The 17,150-nt window shown below is 48.8% G+C and overlaps 1 protein-coding gene across 15 annotated transcripts in view; it reads right to left on the bottom strand.

Annotated features, from left to right (window-relative positions):
• LOC128932312 (uncharacterized) overlaps window positions 1-17,150 on the bottom strand; it is a 68,917-nt gene that overhangs the window by 17,372 nt on the left and 34,395 nt on the right. The window lies entirely within an intron of this gene.

Below are 17,150 nucleotides of genomic sequence, written 5' to 3'. Positions count from 1 at the left end.
GGTACACAGCTACATCTACAGTCTCAGGTACCTTCTAATGACTCTCTCTCTCTCCTTCCCAACTTTTACTCCATGTTTAGCTGAAAGAACCTCAGACATAAAAGCATCACTGATTCTTCCCAAGGATTCCAGCTAATCTACCCTTACTCTACAACAGCAGCACCGGATTCTCGGGAATCTCCAACTCTACCTAAAGCAAAAAATGCTCCTGCACCTTCAAACTAAAGTAAGAACCATTCCAGTTCTGGTCCCCAGCTGCACGGTCCTCAAATGAAAGAAGGAACTGCTCCTGCCCAAGTCTGAGGCGGCCCAGCCCACAAACTTAGATCAGCACCACTCCTGCTCAAGTCCTCAGGTGTGCAGCCCTCGAACTAAGAAACAGCTCCTGTCCAAGTACAAAGCTATGACCATCAACCTAAGGTAACAACTGAACCTGCACAGAAGCCCATCTGCGTGAACTCAAGTAAGAGCCCTTCTGCTGAAGTCCACAGCTGTGCAGCCCTCATCAAAAACAACTGCTCCTGCCAAGATCCACAGCTGTGTGACCCTCAAACAACAAAAGAACCGCTACTGCACAGGTCCACAGCTGTGTGACCCTCAAACAACAAAAGAACTGCTCCTGCCCAGGTACAGAGCTGTGTGCCCCTCAAACTAAAGAACTGCTCCTGCCCAGGTCCACAGCTGTGTGACCCTCAAACAACAAAAGAACTGCTCCTGCCCAGGTCCACAGCTGTGTGACCCTCAAACAACAAAAGAACTGCTCCTGCCCAGGTCCACAGCTGTGTGACCCTCAAACAACAAAAGAACTGCTCCTGCCCAGGTCCACAGCTGTGTGACCCTCAAACAACAAAAGAACTGCTCCTGCCCAGGTCCACAGCTGTGTGAAACTCAAACAACAAAAGAACTGCTCCTGCCCAGGTCCACAGCTGTGTGACCCTCAAACAACAAAAGAACTGCTCCTGCCCAGATCCACAGCTGTGTGACCCTCAAACTAAACGACTCCTCCTGCCCAGGTCCACAGCTGTGTGACCCTCAAACAACAAAAGAACTGCTCCTGCCCAGGTCCACAGCTGTGTGACCCTCAAACTAAACGACTCCTCCTGCCCAGGTCCACAGCTGTGTGACCCTCAAACAACAAAAGAACTGCTCCTGCCCAGATCCACAGCTGTGTGACCCTCAAACTAAACGACTCCTCCTGCCCAGGTCCACAGCTGTGTGACCCTCAAACAACAAAAGAACTGCTCCTGCCCAGGTCCACAGCTGTGTGACCCTCAAACAACAAAAGAACTGCTCCTGCCCAGGTCCACAGCTGTGTGACCCTCAAACTAAAGAACTGCTCCTGCCCAGGTCCACAGCTGTGTGACCCTCAAACTAAACGACTCCTCCTGCCCAGGTCCACAGCTGTGTGACCCTCAAACAACAAAAGAACTGCTCCTGCCCAGGTCCACAGCTGTGTGACCCTCAAACAACAAAAGAACTGCTCCTGCCCAGGTCCACAGCTGTGTGACCCTCAAACAACAAAAGAACTGCTCCTGCCCAGGTCCACAGCTGTGTGACCCTCAAACAACAAAAGAACTGCTCCTGCCCAGGTCCACAGCTGTGTGACCCTCAAACAACAAAAGAACTGCTCCTGCCCAGATCCACAGCTGTGTGACCCTCAAACTAAACGACTCCTCCTGCCCAGGTCCACAGCTGTGTGACCCTCAAACAACAAAAGAACTGCTCCTGCCAAGGTCCACAGCTGTGTGACCCTCAAACAACAAAAGAACTGCTCCTGCCCAGGTCCACAGCTGTGTGACCCTCAAACTAAAGAACTGCTCCTGCCCAGGTCCACAGCTGTGTGACCCTCAAACAACAAAAGAACTGCTCCTGCCCAGATCCACAGCTGTGTGACCCTCAAACTAAACGACTCCTCCTGCCCAGGTCCACAGCTGTGTGACCCTCAAACAACAAAAGAACTGCTCCTGCCCAGGTCCACAGCTGTGTGACCCTCAAACAACAAAAGAACTGCTCCTGCCCAGATCCACAGCTGTGTGACCCTCAAACTAAACGACTCCTCCTGCCCAGGTCCACAGCTGTGTGACCCTCAAACAACAAAAGAACTGCTCCTGCCCAGGTCCACAGCTGTGTGACCCTCAAACAACAAAAGAACTGCTCCTGCCCAGGTCCACAGCTGTGTGACCCTCAAACAACAAAAGAACTGCTCCTGCCCAGGTCCACAGCTGTGTGACCCTCAAACAACAAAAGAACTGCTCCTGCCCAGATCCACAGCTGTGTGACCCTCAAACTAAACGACTCCTCCTGCCCAGGTCCACAGCTGTGTGACCCTCAAACAACAAAAGAACTGCTCCTGCCAAGGTCCACAGCTGTGTGACCCTCAAACAACAAAAGAACTGCTCCTGCCCAGGTCCACAGCTGTGTGACCCTCAAACTAAAGAACTGCTCCTGCCCAGGTCCACAGCTGTGTGACCCTCAAACAACAAAAGAACTGCTCCTGCCCAGATCCACAGCTGTGTGACCCTCAAACTAAACGACTCCTCCTGCCCAGGTCCACAGCTGTGTGACCCTCAAACAACAAAAGAACTGCTCCTGCCCAGGTCCACAGCTGTGTGACCCTCAAACAACAAAAGAACTGCTCCTGCCCAGGTCCACAGCTGTGTGACCCTCAAACTAAAGAACTGCTCCTGCCCAGGTCCACAGCTGTGTGACCCTCAAACAACAAAAGAACTGCTCCTGCCCAGATCCACAGCTGTGTGACCCTCAAACTAAACGACTCCTCCTGCCCAGGTCCACAGCTGTGTGACCCTCAAACAACAAAAGAACTGCTCCTGCCAAGGTCCACAGCTGTGTGACCCTCAAACTAAACGACTCCTCCTGCCCAGGTCCACAGCTGTGTGACCCTCAAACAACAAAAGAACTGCTCCTGCCAAGGTCCACAGCTGTGTGACCCTCAAACTAAACGACTCCTCCTGCCCAGGTCCACAGCTGTGTGACCCTCAAACAACAAAAGAACTGCTCCTGCCCAGATCCACAGCTGTGTGACCCTCAAACTAAACGACTCCTCCTGCCCAGGTCCACAGCTGTGTGACCCTCAAACAACAAAAGAACTGCTCCTGCCCAGGTCCACAGCTGTGTGACCCTCAAACTAAAGAACTGCTCCTGCCCAGGTCCACAGCTGTGTGACCCTCAAACAACAAAAGAACTGCTCCTGCCCAGATCCACAGCTGTGTGACCCTCAAACTAAACGACTCCTCCTGCCCAGGTCCACAGCTGTGTGACCCTCAAACAACAAAAGAACTGCTCCTGCCCAGGTCCACAGCTGTGTGACCCTCAAACAACAAAAGAACTGCTCCTGCCCAGGTCCACAGCTGTGTGACCCTCAAACTAAAGAACTGCTCCTGCCCAGGTCCACAGCTGTGTGACCCTCAAACAACAAAAGAACTGCTCCTGCCCAGATCCACAGCTGTGTGACCCTCAAACTAAACGACTCCTCCTGCCCAGGTCCACAGCTGTGTGACCCTCAAACAACAAAAGAACTGCTCCTGCCCAGGTCCACAGCTGTGTGACCCTCAAACAACAAAAGAACTGCTCCTGCCCAGGTCCACAGCTGTGTGACCCTCAAACAACAAAAGAACTGCTCCTGCCCAGGTCCACAGCTGTGTGACCCTCAAACAACAAAAGAACTGCTCCTGCCCAGGTCCACAGCTGTGTGACCCTCAAACAACAAAAGAACTGCTCCTGCCCAGGTCCACAGCTGTGTGACCCTCAAACAACAAAAGAACTGCTCCTGCCCAGATCCACAGCTGTGTGACCCTCAAACTAAACGACTCCTCCTGCCCAGGTCCACAGCTGTGTGACCCTCAAACAACAAAAGAACTGCTCCTGCCCAGGTCCACAGCTGTGTGACCCTCAAACAACAAAAGAACTGCTCCTGCCCAGGTCCACAGCTGTGTGACCCTCAAACAACAAAAGAACTGCTCCTGCCCAGGTCCACAGCTGTGTGACCCTCAAACAACAAAAGAACTGCTCCTGCCCAGATCCACAGCTGTGTGACCCTCAAACTAAACGACTCCTCCTGCCCAGGTCCACAGCTGTGTGACCCTCAAACAACAAAAGAACTGCTCCTGCCAAGGTCCACAGCTGTGTGACCCTCAAACAACAAAAGAACTGCTCCTGCCCAGGTCCACAGCTGTGTGACCCTCAAACTAAAGAACTGCTCCTGCCCAGGTCCACAGCTGTGTGACCCTCAAACAACAAAAGAACTGCTCCTGCCCAGATCCACAGCTGTGTGACCCTCAAACTAAACGACTCCTCCTGCCCAGGTCCACAGCTGTGTGACCCTCAAACAACAAAAGAACTGCTCCTGCCCAGGTCCACAGCTGTGTGACCCTCAAACAACAAAAGAACTGCTCCTGCCCAGCTCCACAGCTGTGTGACCCTCAAACAACAAAAGAACTGCTCCTGCCCAGGTCCACAGCTGTGTGACCCTCAAACTAAACGACTCCTCCTGCCCAGGTCCACAGCTGTGTGACCCTCAAACAACAAAAGAACTGCTCCTGCCCAGGTCCACAGCTGTGTGACCCTCAAACTAAACGACTCCTCCTGCCCAGGTCCACAGCTGTGTGACCCTCAAACAACAAAAGAACTGCTCCTGCCCAGGTCCACAGCTGTGTGACCCTCAAACTAAACGACTCCTCCTGCCCAGGTCCACAGCTGTGTGACCCTCAAACAACAAAAGAACTGCTCCTGCCCAGGTCCACAGCTGTGTGACCCTCAAACTAAACGACTCCTCCTGCCCAGGTCCACAGCTGTGTGACCCTCAAACAACAAAAGAACTGCTCCTGCCCAGGTCCACAGCTGTGTGACCCTCAAACTAAACGACTCCTCCTGCCCAGGTCCACAGCTGTGTGACCCTCAAACAACAAAAGAACTGCTCCTGCCCAGGTCCACAGCCGTGTGACCCTCAAACAACAAAAGAACTGCTCCTGCCCAGATCCACAGCCGTGTTACCCTCTAACAACAAAAGAACTGCTCCTGCCCAGGTCCACAGCCGTGTGACCCTCAAACAACAAAAGAACTGCTCCTGCCCAGGTCCACAGCGGTGTGACCCTCAAACAACAAAAGAACTGCTCCTGCCCAGGTCCGCAGCTGTGTGACCTCAAACTAAAGAAATGCTCCAGCCCAGGTCCACAGCTGTGTGACCCTCAAACTAAAGAACTGCTCCTGCCCAGGTCCACAGCTGTGTGACCCTCAAACTAAAGAAATGCTCCTGCCCAGAAACACAGCTGTGTGGCCCTCAAACTAAAGAACTGCTCCTGCCCAGGTCCGCAGCTATGTGGCCCTCAAACTAAAGAACTGCTCCTGCCTAGGTCCACAGCTGTGTGACCCTCAAACAACAAAAGAACTGCTCCTGCCCAGAAACACCGCTGTGTGACCCTCAAACTAAAGAACTGCTCCAGCCCAGGTCCGCAGCTGTGTGACCCTCAAACTAAAGAAATGCTCCTGCCCAGATCCACAGCTGTGTGACCCTCAAACTAAAGAACTGCTCCTGCCCAGGTCCACAGCTGTGTGGCCCTCAAACTAAAGAACTGCTCCTGCCCAGGTCCACAGCTGTGTGACCCTCAAACAACAAAAGAACTGCTCCTGCCCAGGTCCACAGCTGTGTGACCCTCAAACAACAAAAGAACTGCTCCTGCCCAGGTCCACAGCTGTGTGAAACTCAAACAACAAAAGAACTGCTCCTGCCCAGGTCCACAGCTGTGTGACCCTCAAACAACAAAAGAACTGCTCCTGCCCAGGTCCACAGCTGTGTGACCCTCAAACAACAAAAGAACTGCTCCTGCCCAGGTCCACAGCTGTGTGAAACTCAAACAACAAAAGAACTGCTCCTGCCCAGGTCCACAGCTGTGTGACCCTCAAACAACAAAAGAACTGCTCCTGCCCAGGTCCACAGCTGTGTGAAACTCAAACAACAAAAGAACTGCTCCTGCCCAGGTCCACAGCTGTGTGACCCTCAAACAACAAAAGAACTGCTCCTGCCCAGGTCCACAGCTGTGTGAAACTCAAACAACAAAAGAACTGCTCCTGCCCAGGTCCACAGCTGTGTGACCCTCAAACAACAAAAGAACTGCTCCTGCCCAGAAACACAGCTGTGTTACCCTCTAACTAAAGAACTGCTGCTGCCCATGTCCACAGCTCTGTGACCCTCACACTAAAGAACTACTCCTGCCCAGGTCCACAGCTGTGTGACCCTCAAACAACAAAAGAACTGCTCCTGCCCAGGTCCACAGCTGTGTGACCCTCAAACAACAAAAGAACTGCTCCTGCCCAGGTCCACAGCTGTGTGACCCTCAAACAACAAAAGAACTGCTCCTGCCCAGGTCCACAGCTGTGTGACCCTCAAACAACAAAAGAACTGCTCCTGCCCAGATCCACAGCCGTGTTACCCTCTAACAACAAAAGAACTGCTACTGCCCAGGTCCACAGCTGTGTGACCCTCTAACTTGAAACTGCTCCTGCCCAGGTCCACAACTGTGTGACCCTCAAACAACAAAAGAACTGCTCCTGCCCAGGTCCACAGCTGTGTGACCCTCAAACTAAAGAACTGCTGCTGCCCATGTCCACAGCTCTGTGACCCTCACACTAAAGAACTACTCCTGCCCAGGTCCACAGCTGTGTGACCCTCAAACAACAAAAGAACTGCTCCTGCCCAGGTCCACAGCTGTGTGACCCTCAAACAACAAAAGAACTGCTCCTGCCCAGGTCCACAACTGTGTGACCCTGAAACTTGAAACTGCTCCTGCCCAGGTCCACAGCTATGTGACCCTCAAACTAAAGAACTGCTCCTGCCCATGTCCACAGCTGTGTGACCCTCACACTAAAGAACTGCTCCTGCCCAGGTCAAGAGCTGTGTGACCCTCAAACGAAAGAACTGCTCCTGCCCATGTCCACAGCTGTGTGACCCTCACACTGAAGAACTGCTCCTGCCAAGTTCCACATCTGTGTGACCCTCAAACTAAAGAACTGCTCCTGCCCAGGTCCACAGCTGTGTGACCCTCAAACAACAAAAGAACTGCTCCAGCCCAGGTCCACAGCGGTGTGACCCTCAAACAACAAAAGAACTGCTCCTGCCCGAATCCACAGCTGTGTGACCCTCAAACAAAAGAACTGCTCCTGCCCAGGTCCGCAGCTGTGTGACCTCAAACTAAAGAAATGCTCCAGCCCAGGTCCACAGCTGTGTGACCCTCAAACTAAAGAACTGCTCCTGCCCAGGTCCACAACTGTGTGACCCTAAAACTAATGAACTGCTCCTGCCCAGGCCCAAAGCTGTGCAACCCTCAAACAACAAAAGAACTGCTCCTGCCCAGATCCACAGCTGTGTGACCCTCAAACTAAAGAACTGCTCCTGCCCAGATCCGCAGCTGTGTGACCCTCAAACTAAAGAACTGCTGCCCATGTCCACACCTGTGTGACCCTCAAACTAAAGAATTGCTCCTGCCCAGGTCCACAGCGGTGTGACCCTCAAACTAATGAACTGCTCCTGCCCAGGTCAACAGAGGTGTGACCCTCAAACTAATGAAATGCTCCTGCCCAGGTCCACAGCTGTGTGACCCTCAAACAACAAAACAACTGCTCCTGCCCAGGTCCACAGCTGTGTGACCCTCAAACAACAAAAGAACTGCTCCTGCCCAGGTCCACAGCTGTGTGACCCTCAAACTAAACAACTCCTCCTGCCCAGGTCCACAGCTGTGTGACCCTCACACTAAAGAACTACTCCTGCCCAGGTCCACAGCTGTGTGACCCTCAAACAACAAAAGAACTGCTCCTGCCCAGGTCCGCAGCAGTGTGACCTCAAACTAAAGAAATGCTCCAGCCCAGGTCCACAGCTGTGTGGCCCTCAAACTAAAGAACTGCTCCTGCCCAGGTCCACAGCTGTGTGAAACTCAAACAACAAAAGAACTGCTCCTGCCCAGGTCCACAGCCGTGTGACCCTCAAACAACAAAAGAACTGCTCCTGCCCAGGTCCACAGCCGTGTGACCCTCAAACAACAAAAGAACTGCTCCTGCCCAGGTCCACAGCTGTGTGACCCTCAAACAACAAAAGAACTGCTCCTGCCCAGGTCCACAGCTGTGTGACCCTCAAACAATAAAAGAACTGCTCCTGCCCAGGTCCACAACTGTGTGACCCTGAAACTTGAAACTGCTCCTGCCCAGGTCCACAGCTGTGTGACCCTCAAACTAAAGAACTGTTCCTGCCCATGTCCACAGCTGTGTGACCCTCACACTAAAGAACTGCTCCTACCCAGGTCAACAGCTGTGTGACCCTCGAACGAAAGAACTGCTCCTGCCCAGGTCCACAGCTGTGTGACCCTCAAACAACAAAGGAACTGCTCCTGCCCGAATCCACAGCTGTGTGACCCTCAAACAAAAGAACTGCTCCTGCCCAGGTCCGCAGCAGTGTGACCTCAAACTAAAGAAATGCTCCAGCCCAGGTCCACAGCTGTGTGGCCCTCAAACTAAAGAACTGCTCCTGCCCAGGTCCACAGCTGTGTGACCCTCAAACTAAAGAAATGCTCCTGCCAAGGTCCACAGCTGTGTGACCCTCAAACAAAAGAACTGCTCCTGCCCAGATCCGCAGCTGTGTGACCCTCAAACTAAAGAACTGCTGCCCATGTCCACACCTGTGTGACCCTCAAACTAAAGAACTGCTCCTGCCCAGGTCCACAGCGGTGTGACCCTCAAACTAATGAACTGCTCCTGCCCAGGTCAACAACGGTGTGACCCTCAAACTAATGAACTGCTCCTGCCCAGGTCCACAGCTGTGTGACCCTCAAACAACAAAACAACTGCTCCTGCCCAGGTCCACAGCTGTGTGACCCTCAAACAACAAAAGAACGGCTCCTGCCCAGGTCCACACCTGTGTGACCCTCAAACTAAAGACCTGCTCCTGCCCAGATCCACAGCTGTGTGACCCTCAAACTAAAGAATTGCTCCTGCCCAGATCCATAGCTGTGTGACCCTCAAACAACAAAAGAACTGCTCCTTCCCTGGTCCAGAGCTGTGTAACCCTCAAACAAGAGAACTGCTCCTGCCCAGGTCCACATCTGTGTGGCCCTCAAACTAAAGACCTGCTCCTGCCCATGTCCACAGCTGTGTGACCCTAAAACTAAAGAACTGCTCCTGCCCAGATCCACAGCTTTGTGACCCTCAAACTAAACAACTGCTCCTCCCTAGGTCCACAGCTGTGTGACCCTCAAACAACAAAAAAACTACTCCTGCCCAGGTCAACAGCTGTGTGACCCTCAAACAACAAAAGAACTGCTCCTGCCCAGGTCCACAGCGGTGTGACCCTCAAACTAAAGAACTGCTCCTGCCCAGGTCCACAGCTGTGTGACCCTCAAAGAACAAAAGAACTGGTCCTGTCCAGGTCCACAGCTATGTGACCCTCAAACAACAAAGGAACTGCTCCTGCCCAGATCCACAGCTGTGTGACCCTCAAACTAAAGAACAGCTCCTGCCCAGGTCCACAGCTGTGTGACCCTCAAACAACAAAAGAACTGCTCCGGACCAGGTCCACAGCTGTGTGACCCTCAAACTAAAGAACTGCTCCTGCCCAGGTCCACAGCTGTGTGACCCTCAAACAACGAAAGAACTGCTCCTGCCCAGGTCCACACCTGTGTGACCCTCAAACTAAAGAACTGCTCCTGCCCAGGTCCACAGCTGTGTGACCCTCAAACAACAAAAGAAGTGCTCCTGCCCAGATCCACAGCTGTGGAACCCTAAAACTAAAGAACTGCTCGTGCCCTGGTCCACAGCTGTGTGACCCTCAAACAAGAAGAGAACTGCTCCTGCCCAGGTCCACATCTGTGTGACCCTCAAACTAAAGAACTGCTCCTGCCCAGGTCCACAGCTGTGTGACCCTCAAACTAAAGAACTGCTCCTGCCCAGGTCCACAGCTGTGTGACTCTCAAACAACAAAAGATCTGCTACTGCCCAGGTCCATAGCTTTGTGACCCTAATACAACAAAAGAAATGCTCCTGCACAAATCCACAGCTGTGTGACCCTCAAACAACAAAAGAACTGCTCCTGCCCAAGTCCACAGCTGTGTGACCCTCAAAGAACAAAAGAACTGCTCCTGCCCAGGTCCACAGCTGTGTGACCCTCATACTAAAAAACTGCTCCTGCCTAGGTCCACAGCTGTGTGACCCTCATACTAAAGACCTGCTCCTGCCCAGGTCCACAACTGTGTGTCCCTCAAACTAAAGACCTGCTCCTGCCCAGGTCCACAGCTGTGTGACTCTCAAACTAAAGAACTACTCCAGCCCAGGTCCACAGCTGTGTGACCCTCAAACTAAAGAACTGCTCCTGCTTAGGTCAACAGCTGTGTGACCCTCAAACTAAAGAAATCCTCCTGTGCAGGTCCACAGCTCTGTGACCCTAAAACAACAAAAGAACTGCTCCTGCCGAGGTCCACAGCTGTGTGACCCTCAAACAACAAAAGAACTGCTCTTACCCAGGTCCACAGCTCTGTGACCCTCAAACTAAAGAACTGCTCCTGCCCAGGTCCACAGCTGTGTGACCCTCAAACAACAAAAGAACTACTCCTACCCAGGTCCCCAGCTGTGTGACCCTCAAACAACAAAAGAACTGCTCCAGCCCAGGTCCACAGCTCTGTGACCCTCAAACAACTAAAGAACTGCTCCTGCCCAGGTCCACAGCTGTGTGACCCTCAAACAACAAAAGAACTGCTCCAGCCCAGGTCCACAGCTGTGTGACCCTCAAACAACTAAAGAACTGCTCCTGCCCAGGTCCACAGCTGTGTGACCCTCAAACAACAAAAGAACTACTCCTACCCAGGTCCCCAGCTGTGTGACCCTCAAACAACAAAAGAACTGCTCCAGCCCAGGTCCACAGCTCTGTGACCCTCAAACAACTAAAGAACTGCTCCTGCCCAGGTCCACAGCTGTGTGACCCTCAAACAACAAAAGAACTGCTCCTGTCCAGGTCCACAGCTGAGTGACCCTCAAACTAAAGAACTGCTCCTGCCCAGGTCCGCAGCTGTGGGACCCTCAAACTAAAGAACTGCTCCTGCCCAGGTCCGCAGCTGTGTGGCCCTCAAACTAAAGAACCGCTCCTGCCTAGGTCCACAGCTGTGTGACCCTCAAACAACAAAAGAACTGCTCCTGCCCAGGTCCACAGCTGTGTGACCCTCAAACAACAAAAGAACTGCTCCTGCCCAGGTCCACAGCTGTGTGACCCTCAAACAACAAAAGAACTGCTCCTGTCCAGGTCCACAGCTGAGTGACCCTCAAACTAAAGAACTGCTCCTGCCCAGGTCCGCAGCTGTGGGACCCTCAAACTAAAGAACTGCTCCTGCCCAGGTCCACAGCTGTGTGGCCCTCAAACTAAAGAACTGCTCCTGTGAAGGTCCACAGCTGTGTGACCCTCAAACAACAAAAGAACTGCTCCTGCCCAGGTCCACAGCTGTGTGACCCTCAAACTGAAGAACTGCTCCCGCGAAGGTCCACAGCTGTGTGACCCCCAAACAACAAAAGAACTGCTCCTGCCCAGGTCCACAGCTGTGTGACCCTCAAACAACAAAATAACTGCTCCTGCCCAGGTCCACAGCTGTGTGACCCTCAAACAACAAAAGAACTGCTCCTGCCCAGGTCCACAGCTGTATGACCCTCAAACAACAAAAGAACTGCTCCTGCCCAGATCCTCAGTTACGCAGCCTTCAATCAAAAGTAAGAACTGCTCCTGCATCTCCTATACTCTGGCAGCTACAGCAAAGGATCGAAGACATCATGTCCCCTCCCGAGATTCTCAAGCTCAATCTGCACTTTGTTCAGCTCACAATCTTTACATATTTATATATTAGTATTCGGTATATGTTATTTTGTGTGGAGAGGTATATACAATATATTTAAACTTAACCTTTATGGTTATCATGTGGCCTACTGTTAAATATATCCATAATGTTTCAACTACTCAAACGCTGTGAGACAAATGAGCTATTAAAACACGAGTGAAAGTGTTTGTGACCCCGCAGCACCTGTCGGTCCCCAGCCACCACCACCCCACCCATCCTGATGGCACTGCTCAGTGTCACTCCTTTCTCAGCTCAGCACCACGATCTCTCTTCAGAAACAAGCCCGGATCCGTAAGACAAGCTGCACTCAACTGTCATGACACGCTGTCAATGTCAGGCAGAAGAGACACCATTTCACAATAGGCTGCATAGACCTTGACAGGGAAGTAAGGCCCATGGCAGTGCTCCCTCCTCAGCACTTGTGGCTGCTGACAGGAAGCATTTTCCTCCTTCCCTCACCTGGTGACAGACTGTCCTGAGCCACGGCCTCTCCCGGGTGGCAGGTCCTGAGGAAAAGGAAGCTCCTTCCTCAGGGTTGAAGCCCCAGGGCACAAGTGAGGAATCCACTGTGGTTCCTGTTCACATTCCTGGTTCGGCAGGAGCTGGCATCCCCTGGCAGAAGCCCTGGGGAATCTCGCAAAATCAGTGTTCAGATTATCTCAGGCTGTGATTTTCAAAATTTCAACTGAAATCGAGCCCACCATTCCATGCCTTCACGGAACAGATGGAGGGTTTTTTTTTGTTTTTAAAGAGAATCTTGCTCTGTTGCCCAGGCTGGAGTGCAGTGGCATGATCTCAGCTCACTGCAGTCTCCACCTCCCAGGTTTAAGTGATCCTTCTGCCTCAGCCCCCTAGTAGCTGGGATTACAGGCACATGCAACCATTTCCTGCTAATTTTTGTATTTTTCGTAGAGATGGGGTTTCACCATGTTGGCCAGGCTGGTCTCAAAACTCCTGATCTCAGGTGATCCACCCACCTCAGCCCCACAAGGTGCTGGAATTACAGGTGTGAACCACCATGCCTGGCCAGAACAGAGATTTAAAAAACTAAAAAAGATGTCCAGTAGGCAAAAGTCAGTTGCGTTTCTTCACATCAGCAACAATGAATGGAAATAATTAGAACTGGAAACATTAAAATGCCATTTACAATAGCACCCCAAGGTTGAATCCCTTAAGTATGAATGTAACAAAATGTATGCAAATATGCATTCAGAAAACCATGAAGCACAGTTGAGAGAAACCAAAACAAATAAAAATAAGTGATGTTCCTTAACCCCTAACCCTAACCCCGACCCTAACCCCTAACCTCAAGCACCCTACTCTGATTACCCTTATCTCTAAAGCTAACCTTATGGTAACCCTCAACCATAATTTCTAACTTTACTTCTACCCACTATAATTCTAACCTTAATCTAAACCTACTCACACCTTTACTGTAACCCTAATCCTAAACCTCACTACCCTTTCACCCTAACTCTTCACCGTAATCCTGACCTCTCAATCTAACCCTGGTTACTCACCTGATCTCTCTCTAATGTCTTACTATGCAGCTCCCAACCACCAACCTGAATCTCCTATTTGAAGCCCTCATGCCATCATCTTCAATTGGTAAACTCTGAACCCTGTCAGCCCATATCCCTTGATTTTGTAATATCCTGACAAATTAACTCTGTAAATACGAACTGCAGTCTACACACAATCTCATCCTGATCTATCCTACTCAGTGCTATGCTACTTCAAGGACTGATCTAGAACCTCAGAAATATAGGCTTAATCATCTTCAACAAAATAACAGCATATTAAAACTGACAGCATTTTGAAAGGATCAGACCCCATGAACATGATTTTTTATCCCAGTAAATCAACAGCGGTTCCACACCCTAATACCATTCATGTAACATAGTGTTGTTAGAATGAATGGAAAACACCCCATAATTTTCTCAGCTGTTACAGAAAGGGCTTTCAATAAAGCTGGAATTACGGTCATATGCCACCATACCCAGCTAAATTTGTATTTTTAGTAGAGACAAGTTTTCGCCATGTTGGCCAGGCTAGTCTCCAGCTCCTGACCTCAGGTGATCTGTCTGCCTTGGCCTCTAAAAGTGCTGGCATTACAGGTGTGAGCCACTGTCCCTGGCCAAAAAATCCATTTTATACATATACACTATCAATGAATAATCTGAAAATAAAATTATAAAAATTTCACTTTAAATAATACCAATGGCAAGAATATGCTTAGGAACAAATGTAATCAAAGGGTAAGACTTAAAAGGGGGAAATTATAAGACATTGCTTAAAGAAATTAAAGCCCAAATAAATGTAAAAACATGTTATGTTCATGGATTTGAAGATGACATTCATTAACTTTTCCAAACTACACAAAGCAATCTACAGATTCAACATTATTCCTACAAAAATCACAAAAGCCTTGGGAAAGAAACGGGAAAGCTGATCCTAATATTTATATGGAATTTCAAGGAATCCTGAAAAGCCAAACCGATCCTGAAAAATAACTCCAAATCTGGAGGTTAGCCAGGCATGGTGGGGGGCATCAGCTACTTGGGAGGCTGAGGCAAAAGAATTGCCTGAACACAGGAGGTGGAGTTTGCAGTGAGCCAAGATCACTCCATTGCACTTCAGCCAGAATGACAGAGCGAGACACTGTCTTAAAAAAAAACACCGAAAATATACAGATAGCAAATAATTATACAAAAGGATGTTCAACATCACATCCCATTAGGAGACTGCAAATTAAAATAATGCTGAGATACCACTGCACACCTAGTAGAACTGCGAGACTCTAAGAAAAGCTCAACAATAACAATTGGAGGTTGAAGAACAACAGGTACTGTCATTCACTGTTAGGAGAATGCATTAATTGTACAGCCACTTTGGGAGATAGTTTGGCAGTTTTTCCCAAAGATAAACAAGTCTTACCTAAAATCAAACAAATGCACCCCTAAAATGTATAGGTTTAGACAGATGTTTGAAAAATTATTTTCAAACAAAAACTAGCATAATCAACTTGAAGTACAACAATGCAATGGAATACCATTCAGCAACAGAAAGGAATGAACTTTCAACCCATGAAAATAAATGAATGAATCTTGCATGTATGTTGCCAAGTGAAGGGTGGCAGCTTGAGGATGCTATACATTATATGACTCCATTACTACAAAGATGATAATCAGATGAGTGACTGGGGTGGGGATTTGAAGTATTCTGGTACTTTAGTGGTGGATATCCAACACTATGTATATACTTAAAGCCACAAAATTTTAAAGCACAAAGAACGAATTACACAAATTAAATTATTTAGGTTATGGACGTATCTAAGGACAAAATACAGAGTGCAACTAAGAATCTAATTGTATTACCAACGTATGTTGCAAATGGTGGGCCAATGGTACTGACTGACCTAAGTCATTTTGGAAATGAGTAGAATTCACAGACTAAAAGCAAAATGTACTATACATAAACAGTGGAATCTATTTTATAAAGTTATTACCCATAGGGATAATAGTTAATTTTGAAACCATTGTATCTGTAAAAAGAAAAATAACCATGATTTCCCCCTATACTCTCAACACTTCACTTGTGACAGCAAATTGGGGTGGGTGATGTTTCCCACACCAACCAATTTTCCAACTCTCTGGACAACAACTGAGTGTCCTACAATTCAATTATAACATTAATTACTGAAGTTTGTACAGACCCTACAGGTTAAGGGCTTAGTAACACCAGACTGTCCCCAACCTCAGGTGCCAATCAAAAGTAGTGAATCCTCAGTTTACCCAAACTTCTATGACTTGGCTAGAAACTATGCACTCCTACACTCCCTCCTCAGGTTTGGCAATTTGCTATAATGGCTTATGGAACTCAGGGAAACACTTACTTATGTTTACTAGTTACTATGGTCTCAATGTGTGTATACCCTCCAAACTCCTATGTTGAAACATAATCCCCAAAGGGATGATGGTATTCAGAGGTAACTGAGGAGTGATTGGATCATGAAGGTGCTGCCCTCATGAATGAAACCAGCACCCTTATAAAATAATCTAGGAGCCTTTTCCCCCCCAATTCTGCCATGTCAGGACATGGCTAGAAGGCACTATCTATGAAAGATGAGCCCTCACTAGACATCAAATCTGACAGAGTTGATCTGGAACTTTCCAGATTTCATATTTTAGGAATTTTTATGAAGGCTTCATCATGTAGACATGATCAACTATTAATTCAATCTCTAGTCCCTTCACACCCTCAAAGGATTGCATGTGAAGCTAAAAGTTACAAGCTTCTTATCATGGCTTGGTCTTTCTGGTGACCATCCCCCATCCTGAAACCATCCAGGAACCCACAGAGGGTCCTTACAGAAGCCATTCCTATCACTCAGGAGATTCCAAGGAATTTAGGAACTCCATGTCAGGAACCAGGGCCAAAGACCAAATGTTAGAACACAAGATGTTACTAGCACCCCTATTGTTCAGGAAATTATGAAAGTTTTAGGAGCTCTGTACTATGAACTGGAGAATTTCCCATTAAATCCCAACCTGGAATCTGGATCAAGAATGAATTCCTTGTTCCCAATGGAACAAGGGATGAAATAAATGGCAGATAGTGACAGCCAGGTTCCTTACTGTTAGAGTGAGAAGTTATGGATAAGAAATGTGGGAAACCTGGAATGATCTCTGTGATAATGGATCAGAATACATATATAAAATGTAGATATAAACTCACATTTAACTTAATATATATACACAAATGGTTCCATGTAGAAACCTGTATAATTAAGTGGGTACATATAAGTTAGAACACACACATATATTTGTTTGTACTGTCAGCTGTGAGGGTCATGATGCAATAACCACATTTAGTGGCCAGGTATAAGTTTTTAAGGCCATTCTCAAACAAAGGAAATCAGGGGTCTTTGAAAAACTGGTTGAAACTAGGACTGCGACAGAAAATATATGACCCAGGGTACTTTTGAAGTAACAGAAAGAAATTGTAAATAAATAAATAAATATACGAAATTATGTCAAAGGAGCCAGTGGAAAGAGCTCCCAATGGCCACAGGGTATAAGCAAAGAGCAACAAAATAATGCAGAATTGGATAACAACCAAAACATTAAAGTAACTGAGCATCCATACTGGTATCTATTTATGATTAAATTGATACATAAATGGCCTGAATAGAAATCTCTTATACAGAAGAATTCCAAATACCTGACATAGACACTCAGCCATCAAGGAGGTGGAGCTAACTCACCACTCCTCAAG

Source organism: Callithrix jacchus, chromosome 1, assembly GCF_049354715.1.
Source record: "Callithrix jacchus isolate 240 chromosome 1, calJac240_pri, whole genome shotgun sequence".
Taxonomy (NCBI): Eukaryota; Metazoa; Chordata; class Mammalia; order Primates; family Cebidae; genus Callithrix; species Callithrix jacchus.
The sequence above is the reverse complement of the archived record's forward strand: the minus strand, read 5'-3'. Positions and strand labels throughout refer to the sequence as shown.